Here is an 8,951-nt window from a genome sequence, read left to right as displayed (position 1 = left end):
TGTCTGCTCACTTCTGTCTGGTATGTCAAAATAGATTGGCTTAAGATACAATCTAATTTTGTATATTGAGTCCTGCCTCATTAACATAACTGCTACTAATCCCATCTCATTAACATCATAGAGATAGGATTTACAACACACAGGAAAATCACATCAGATGACAAAATTATGGACAGTTGCACAATACTTGGTATCGAGCCTAGCCAAATTGATACACATATTTTGGGGGGACACAATTCAATCCATGACAGGACAGTTGTAAAATTAGTAAGAATACTTTCCTTTGGGAAAGGCCAGATTCAAAACCAGTTATCTTCAAGGACTTACACATCCTTTGGTCATGACCTTTCATGTGAAGGATCATGGAGCAGGGACAAGACAATGGGAATTTTACATAAATATTTTTGGGGACACTTTGGAAGGCTTCAAATCAAGTAGCGAGGCTGTGCTCTGTTTGTTCTGAGTATAATGGAGGTAAAATCTACCAACCGTCACCAGAGGGATACCCTCATCATCAGGGTATCTCTTGGGAGATACCCATTACTAATAGGACCTGTGTTCAAATAGTAAGTGGATTTTATTCAACTAACTTCCTCCAATGGTTATACATTTGTTTTAGATGTGATTTGTGGATATTCACATTTAGTAGAAGATTTTCCCCGTCACCAAGCTATGGCAACTTTTGTGGCTAAGAAATTGCTGGAAAATATCGTTCGCACTTGCGGCTCCAGCCATCCTTTGCAGTGATTTAGGTACCCCACTTTACTGGACAAGTGATTGCTGCTATTTGTAAAATATTTCCTGTTTTTTGTCAGCTCCATTGTTCTTACCACACACAGTCCTCTGGATTTGTAGAACGGAACAATGGTATCATAAAGACCTAATTGGCAAAACTTTCGTCTTCAGTGTGGCTGACCTGACCCTCATAAATTGACCCCTTATGAGATAATTGCAGGGTAGCCAATGAATTTACCTTATTTATCAGGAACTGCTGATTCAGATTTGATCCAAGCCAATTTATTAAAATATTGCCAGGCCTTAATTCATTATGCCAAGGAGTATGCTCCTCAAGCAAGCATTTGATGGCGGAGGTACAATGCCTCCTCTTGGACCTAGCAACTATGTTTATTGGAAGACACACCAATTAAAGGATTCACTTGAGCCTTGTTGGAAGGGTCCATACCTATTCCCCCTAATTCATCCTTGTGTGGCTAAATTACGAGGAGTTAAGGAGTGGGTCCATTTATCTGAACTGAAAAAGTCTACAGCACCTGTTTGTACTAGAAGTCACAGAAGAACTCAAAGTGAAATTCACTTGTGTTCAAACATGAAGTAGATGACTACAAGAGTGGGTGACTTACCCCAGGTCATGGAGCTGGAACATGCAGGTGGCTAAGCTTTAGACTCTGATATACTGCTATCTTTCTAGCTTTAGCTTTTCTGTATGTTATATACTTAAGAATTCTTTTTTGGTAAACATTTATGCAACTTTTGGAGATTTTTGGAGTTAGTTTGGTAATTTTAACCAAACCCATTGCTGCTGAATTCTTTCTGACTCATAGCGACCCCATAGGACAGAGTAGAACTGCCCCATAGGGTTTCCAAGGAGCACTTGGTCCATTTGAACTGCAGACCTTTTGGTTAGCAGCTGAACCTTAACTACTACACCATCAGGGTTTCCTTGGTAATTACAGGCACAATTATTTTTTCTGAATGTTTGTGGTAGTATTCCTTTTCCATATTTGTGTTCTAATCATGACTTCCATTACTGCTTTAATACCTTTATTGTTTCCTTTTTCTATTGCTTGGTAAGAAAATGCTTTTATCAAATTAGTTATTTCAGTAGCCGGTGCTAACAATTTAATTGAGTGCGGGATGCATCACTCTTCCCCTCAGTCTACACAAGATCATACCGATCCTTTTGCTGTGCCAGTATTAGATTATAAATCCACACCTGATTTTACTGTTGATTTTGAGAAACTCTTTAAATGGGCTATCCATGTCACATTATGGCTACTTCCAGAATTACCCACTTATCCATCAACTCCCTGTTTCAATCTTACCAATGCGTGGTTAGAATGTTTTATTCTACCCACACCATGCAATCTTTTTCTTGATGGTGTTCAATATTACTCTACAGTAGTAGCAGATAGTCATTTTAAAAATAATAAAAAATTCTCAGTTTGTGCGTGACTCAAGGATCCCTGGAATTTGGAGAATTATCCATTCGTGATGATTCATTAACTGCAAAGTGACTCAGAAGGGCCAATCAGTCCATCCCGTTTCCTTATATTCAAACCTGGGCAGGCATGTTGTGTGCCCCATCTAGATGTGTCTTTTTGTGTGGAGGATCAGCTTATTCAAGGAAAAACTCTGATAAGTCACTCTATATTTGGGCATTGTCATGTTTACATGGTTGGAATATATGCTAGGCCCATGTACCTTAAAGATGCTAGGAGTTACCATGAGTATTCATTCATACAATGACACCTTGCTATGGAACAGTAACTTGAAATTAATATCCATAAAGAAGATAGAACTTGTCCTCTCAGATAATCCCATCATTTATTACCCAGGATGGGGAGATCCTTCTTATGTGCTGTTGTGCCCTGGCTTGGTACTATGCAATAGAACATCCCATTAGCAATTTATCTGCCACTATGGCTAAAATTGTTGATGATGTGGCCAATGGAATGGCCGCCCAACAAAAACTTTAGAATCCTTGGCAAAAGTAGTATTGGACCATGAAATAGTTCTAGATTTCCTCTTAGCCCAGCAAGGAGAGTTTTGCTCCATTGCTAACGCCTGTTGTTGCTCTTGGATTAACTGGAGATGTTGAACAGGATATTGCTAAGATTCATCCAATGGCTGTTTGGTTACAGTCTATACCCCCTGTAACTTTACCATTCTTTTTTTATATCTTCAATTGGCTACTTAATAGTGCAGGTTCTTGGTTACGGTCTCTGTCGCAAACTGGGTTAATTATTTTAACAATAATCTTTTTTATTGGAATTATAAAATGTGTTATGCGATGTGCATCTACAACAGGAACTGATAACCCTGCTTCATCTCATGCTCAGAGAATTATGTATATCAACACTGCATTCAAGATCATGCTCAAAGAATTATGCATATCAACACTGCATTCAGGAACCCAAAATCAGACAAGCCTTATGACTTATGTTAGCCATTTGAAAGTAAGTCAGGTTGTTCCTCCAATGTGGCCATACCCTATCCACTCCCCATACCGAAATCACTAAAGACAGCTGCTGAGCCATAGCATGATGGACGTACTGGAGCTGCCCAGCAACCAAGATACTGATGGCCCCTGATTATGGGGGAAAAGGGGCTTAATGTGAAAAACTAGAAAGGCATGAATTATGAAGGTTGAGCCACCACCTGGGAGTAGCATATTGACAAACTCATGCAGAAGACATTATGCCCATAACTGTGAACAAAGGATGTTCTTCAGAACCCTTGATCAAAAGAACAGAATGATGTGGAATATAAAATCAAAAGAGGCATCTGATGTAAAGTAAAATGGGTGAACTAATGCTAAAGCTCAGTATAATCTTTCACACAGATTCAAACCCTATTGCTTAGGAACCAACCCTGTCATTAAGGAAATTCTACTCTTTGTGGTCAGGCTAAGAATGTGGATATTACATGTCCTGGTGTCTGTAACCAAACCTTATTGAAAGTTTTGTGTTAAATCAGTCCAGAAAATCTTCTGTTCTGAGCAAGGTAATGTTTAGCAATCTGTTCCCGACAGTATCTGTTACGCCATCATCATGTCATCATTTTGTGATGGTTATGAGACCTTCTCCACAAACACATACCTTGCAATTTTGTCCTTTAGCCAATTAATGTATGAATTTTTTTTTTTAGCTATATGTAACCACTAATGTTAAAAATCATGTTTTGCTTTCTCCCACCTTTGATTGATTTCAGTCACTGTAAACCAATCAGAATATTGTGTTTTGTAGTTCCTCCCATGGCATATAACTATTGTGTAATTTGCACTCTCTCCCTTGGATTCATGAGCTTCGGACTCTGAGGTTTTCACGGTCTCCATTTGAATGACATATTGGCTTCAATAAATGTCTTTGATTTTACTCTAACAGAATTGGAGAATCTCTCTACAACAAGCATAATTTGGTGAAACTACTTGGAGAATCAGCAAATGCACCATCAAAAACTAATAGACAAAGAGACAAAAGGTTTAAGTAAAATCAGTAAGCTTAATATCAGCATTTACATAAAATCAGTAGTAGACAACTGTCCACACCACTCCCTCAAGACAGTAAGCCCAGCCATTTTACAGGTGAATTTTACCAAACTTACAAAAGCAAACATCTTTCTTTTATTTAACGAAGTAAATAGGAAGCTAAAAACACAGGACCCAGAGACCAGGTGTGTAGTACAAAGACTTGATGCAGCAGGTGCTGTTCAGACACCTTGCCTTTTAACCCCAAACAGTTGCTGTCAGGCTGATTCTGACTCATGGAGACCCCACATGTGTCAGAGTAGAACTATACTCCATAGGGTTTTAAATGTTTGTTTGTTTTTTGGAACTAGACCCAAAAGCCTTTCTTCTGAGGCGCCTCTGGGTAGACTTGAATCTCCAGCCTTTCAGTTAGCAGCCAAGCACGTTAACCGTTTGTCTCAACCTTCTGACATATTCAACTTTTTGATAAGTGCAGTCATTTAAGCAACAGGACCATTCAGAGCCACTTCATTTATTCAAAAAGTCTTCCACATGACTGCTTCAAGGGTATCTTGGCTGGTGATGGCTCTTCTGTGGTTCAAACCCATGCAAAATGCATATAATATACTTCTGTAAGAAAATATACAATAATTGTATGTGTAGTATGATATAAACTCTGGGAGGAAAAAAAGCAGACAAATATCTATGAAGAATAAGAAAGACTGGAAGAAAATATACCACAATGTTAAGTGAAGTTAAGTTTGAATGACAGAAGTGTGAGTCATTTCTTCTCTTTTGGATTTTTCTTTAGTGAGAAATAATTTAGTAGTTTCCAAATATATTGATGCTTCTTATTAAACTTAAAAACTGTTAATTGTTCTATTACTTCATTGAAACAAACAGAAAACAACTAGCAAGATAGCAAAAGAAAACCTAACCATATCAATGAGAACGTTAAAATTGAATGGACTAAACACGCAGTCCAAAGGCAGAGATTACGTGACTGGATAAAACAGCAAGATCCAACAATGGGTCTTGCTGCTTACAAGAGGAACACCTTAGATTCAAAGACACAAGTAGGTTGAAAATAAAGAATAGAAAAAGATATAGTATGTAAATAGTAACCATAAGAGAGCTGGAATGGCTATATTAATATCACATTAAATAGACTTTAAAACAAATATTACTATGGACCTTTTTGATAGTCAATACATCTAGAATATATAACAATTATAAATGTCCTTCAACAACAGACCCCCAAAATGCATGAAGCAGATACCGGAAGGATTAAAAGAGGAAATAGACAATTTATCAATAATAGTTAGGACTTTCAATACCCCACTCTCAGTCATTGATGGAATGACTACAGAAGACTTTAACACTACTCATCAACTTGACATAACTGATATTTATAAAATGCCCAGGGACTGCAGAACACAAGCTCTTTTCAAGTATACATGGAACATTTTCCAGGGTAGGCCTTGTAGAGGAGCCAAAAACAAGTCTCAATAAAATTAAAAAGACTGAAATTATGCAAAGTGTGTTCTCTGATTCTCTGACCACAATGGAATTAAATTAGAAATCCACAACAGAAAGAAATATGAGAAAACACCAAATACTTGAAAATTTACGCACTTCAAAATAATCCATGCATCAAAGAAGAAAACAGAAGAGACATTAAAAATAATTTGGACTTAATGAAAACAAAAACACAACATATCAAAACATATGGGATGTATCTCAAGCATTGCTTGTAAAGAAATGTATAACTTTAAATGCCTGTGATAGAAAGAAGAGAAGTCTCAAATAAAAAAACCTAAGCTTTCACCTTAGGAAACTACAAAACAGTGAGCAAGCTAAACACAAAGCAAGCAAGAGGGATGAAATAATACTGTGGCTGAAAGAAAAACCCGGAGAAAATCAAATAAACCAAGAGTTGGCTTTTTGAAAAGATCAACAAAATTGACAAACCTTTAACCTTTGGCTAGACTGACCAAGAAGACAAAAGAGAAGACACCGATTACCAAAATCAGGAACGAAAGAGGGGGCACCACTACCAACCCTACAGAAATGAGAAGAATTATAAGGGGTCTGCCCGCCCTCCCCCTCGGTCCGCTCGGGCTCCTCTCACGGTGGTGGCTCTGCGGCTGGGGAGACCTGCCACAGGCCGCTCTGTCTCAGCCGCCAACTCCTCCAGCGCAGGTGCAGGTGAAGCGGCGGCTGTCACTCCCGGGGTAGAACCCCTTCATGCACGAGCTGCGCTTCAGCACTCTGCAGAAGGCCCAGATCGCCATCATGACGCGGACCCTCTTCCCCATCCGACTCCTGTTTGCCGCCTTCATGATGCTATTCGCCTGGTCCTTCGCTTTTGTACCTTCACTGGGATTTGCTGAGAGAGAACCAGAAGAGCCGCTGGCTTGTGGCAGAAGGTCGTGGACTTCCCGCTCAAGGCAGTCATGCAGACCACGTGATTTGCCGGCGGCTTCCACCCGGTGGCCCAGAAGGGGTGACAGGCCCTACCGACTGAAGCAGCCATCCTGACCCTTGGCACCACACCCCTCGTACTTCGACGCCGTTCCTGTGACCATGACCATGACCATGTCGTCCATCGTGATGAAGGCAGAGAGCAGGGGTATCCCCATATGGGGAACTCTGATCAAGTACATCCGGCCAGTGTGTTCGGATCAGACCAGGACTTGTGCAGGAAAACAGTGGAAGAGATAAAGAGAGGGGCTTAGTCCAATGGGAAGTTATGACAATGATTTTTCCGGAAGGTACTTGTACCAATGGGACCTGTCAAACTACCTTCATGACTGGTGTGTTTATCCTTGGTGTTCCTGTCCAGCCTGTGGTTTTAGGATACACAAATAAGCTGGACACGATCATGTGGACGTGGCAAGGACCTGGAGTGCTGGAAATGCTGTGGCTCGCCCTGTGTCCGTTTCACAGTTAGGTGGAAATTCAGTTTCTCCCAGTTTACCACCCTTCCAAGGTGAAGAGGAGCCCGGTGCTATACGCCAGCAGCATGAGGCGCGTCATGGCAGAGACCCTGGGCGTCTCCATCATGGATTTCACGTTTGAGGATTGTTAGCTGGCCCCAGCGGAAGGACAGTCCGTCTTCCCTCCGACACTTGCCTTCTAGAATTCGCCAGGCTTGTGAGAGGCCTGGGGCTAAAGCTAGAAAACCCTGAAAAAGATCAGAAAGCGCAAGGTGAAGAAGGGCGAGAAGACTGACTTGTGGAGTTCACGGAGTACTTGGAGGTACCCCTTTCCGACACGCTGGACTGCATGTTCTCACTGTTTGACGAGAGCGGAGGTGGCAAGATGGACCTGCGGGAATATGTGATCGCCTTGTCCGTGGTCTGCAGAGCGTCTGAGACTCTGGACACCATCCAGCTGCCATTCAAGAGGTATGCATGGCATAAGGACGGCTGCATAAATGAGGAAGACCTGTCCTGCATTCTGAAGACGGCCTTGGGCGTGACAGAGCTGCTTCTGATACACCTCTTCAGCGGTGTGGATGAAGATGAGAAGAATCTCTTTTGCTGACAGGTTTGCACACATGTACCCAGACTTTGCAGAAGAATATCTGTATCCTCACCAGGCACGGTTTGAAACCTGCGCTTAGACTCTTGTCAGCGCCAACCCCGAACAGCCTCTGTGCTGACTTCAACCCGGAAAGCACTGACCCCGGGAGGAAGCCTGTCCATAGGAAACTGGACTAGGACAGAAGGTTCTGGAGTGAGGAACCTCCCCGGCTCTGTCACCATGTCCTACCAGGGGCTGTGGCTCCCCATTTGCGCATGAGGATATCTGGTGTTCTCTCTCCCCACAGGGCCTACACATATTGTCTCCAGACTCAGGTTTTAGAAGAGGTAAGGTGTGTAAGGGGCTGTGGTGACAGGACGGTTAAGCACTGGGCCTCTAGCCAAAAGGTCAGTCCTTGGAACCCACTAGCAACTCTGTGGGAGAAAGATGTGAGTCTGCTTACCTAAAGATTTACAGCCTTGGAAATCCTATGGGGCAGTTCTACCCTGTCCTCTTTTTTTTTTTTTTTTTTTAATAACTTTTATTAAGCTTCAAGTGAACGTTTACAAATCCAATCAGTCTGTCACATATAAGTTTACATACATCTCACTCCCTACTCCCACTTGCTCTCCCCCTCTTGAGTCAGCCCTTTCAGTCTCTCCTTTCGTGACAATTTTGCCGGCTTCCCTCTCTCTCTATCCTCCCATCCCCCCTCCAGACAAGAGTTGCCAACACAATCTCAAGTGTCCACCTGATATAATTAGCTCACTCTTCATCAGCGTCTCTCTCCCACCCGCTGACCAGTCCCTTTCATTTCTGATGAGTTGTCTTCGGGGATGGTTCCTGTCCTGTGTCAACTGAAGGTCTGGGGAGCATGGCCACCGGGATTCCTCCAGTCTCAGTAAGACCATTAAGTTTGGTCTTTTTATGAGAATTTGGGGTCTGTATCCCACTGATCTCCTGCTCCCTCAGGGGTCCTCTGCTGTGCTCCCTGTCAGGGCAGTCATCGATTGTGGCCGGGCACCAACTAGTTCTTCTGGTCTCAGGATGATGTAGGTCTCTGGTTCATGTGGCCCTTTCTGTCTCTTGGGCTCTTAGTTGTCGTGTGGCCTTGGTGTTCTTCATTTTCCTTTGCTCCAGGTGGGTTGAGACCAATTGATGCATCTTAGATGGCCGCTTGTTAGCATTTAAGACCCCAGACGCCACATTTCAAAGT

At 42.1% G+C, this 8,951-nt stretch overlaps 1 pseudogene; it reads left to right on the top strand.

Annotated features, from left to right (window-relative positions):
* The first annotated feature begins 6,439 nt into the window (after positions 1-6,439).
* LOC100671263 (lysophosphatidylcholine acyltransferase 1-like) lies at positions 6,440-8,168 on the top strand (annotated as a pseudogene).
* The last annotated feature ends 783 nt before the right edge of the window (positions 8,169-8,951 follow it).

This window comes from Loxodonta africana, chromosome 27 (genome assembly GCF_030014295.1).
Source record: "Loxodonta africana isolate mLoxAfr1 chromosome 27, mLoxAfr1.hap2, whole genome shotgun sequence".
In the NCBI taxonomy this organism is placed as follows: Eukaryota; Metazoa; Chordata; class Mammalia; order Proboscidea; family Elephantidae; genus Loxodonta; species Loxodonta africana.
This window is presented reverse-complemented; position numbering and strand designations above follow the sequence as displayed.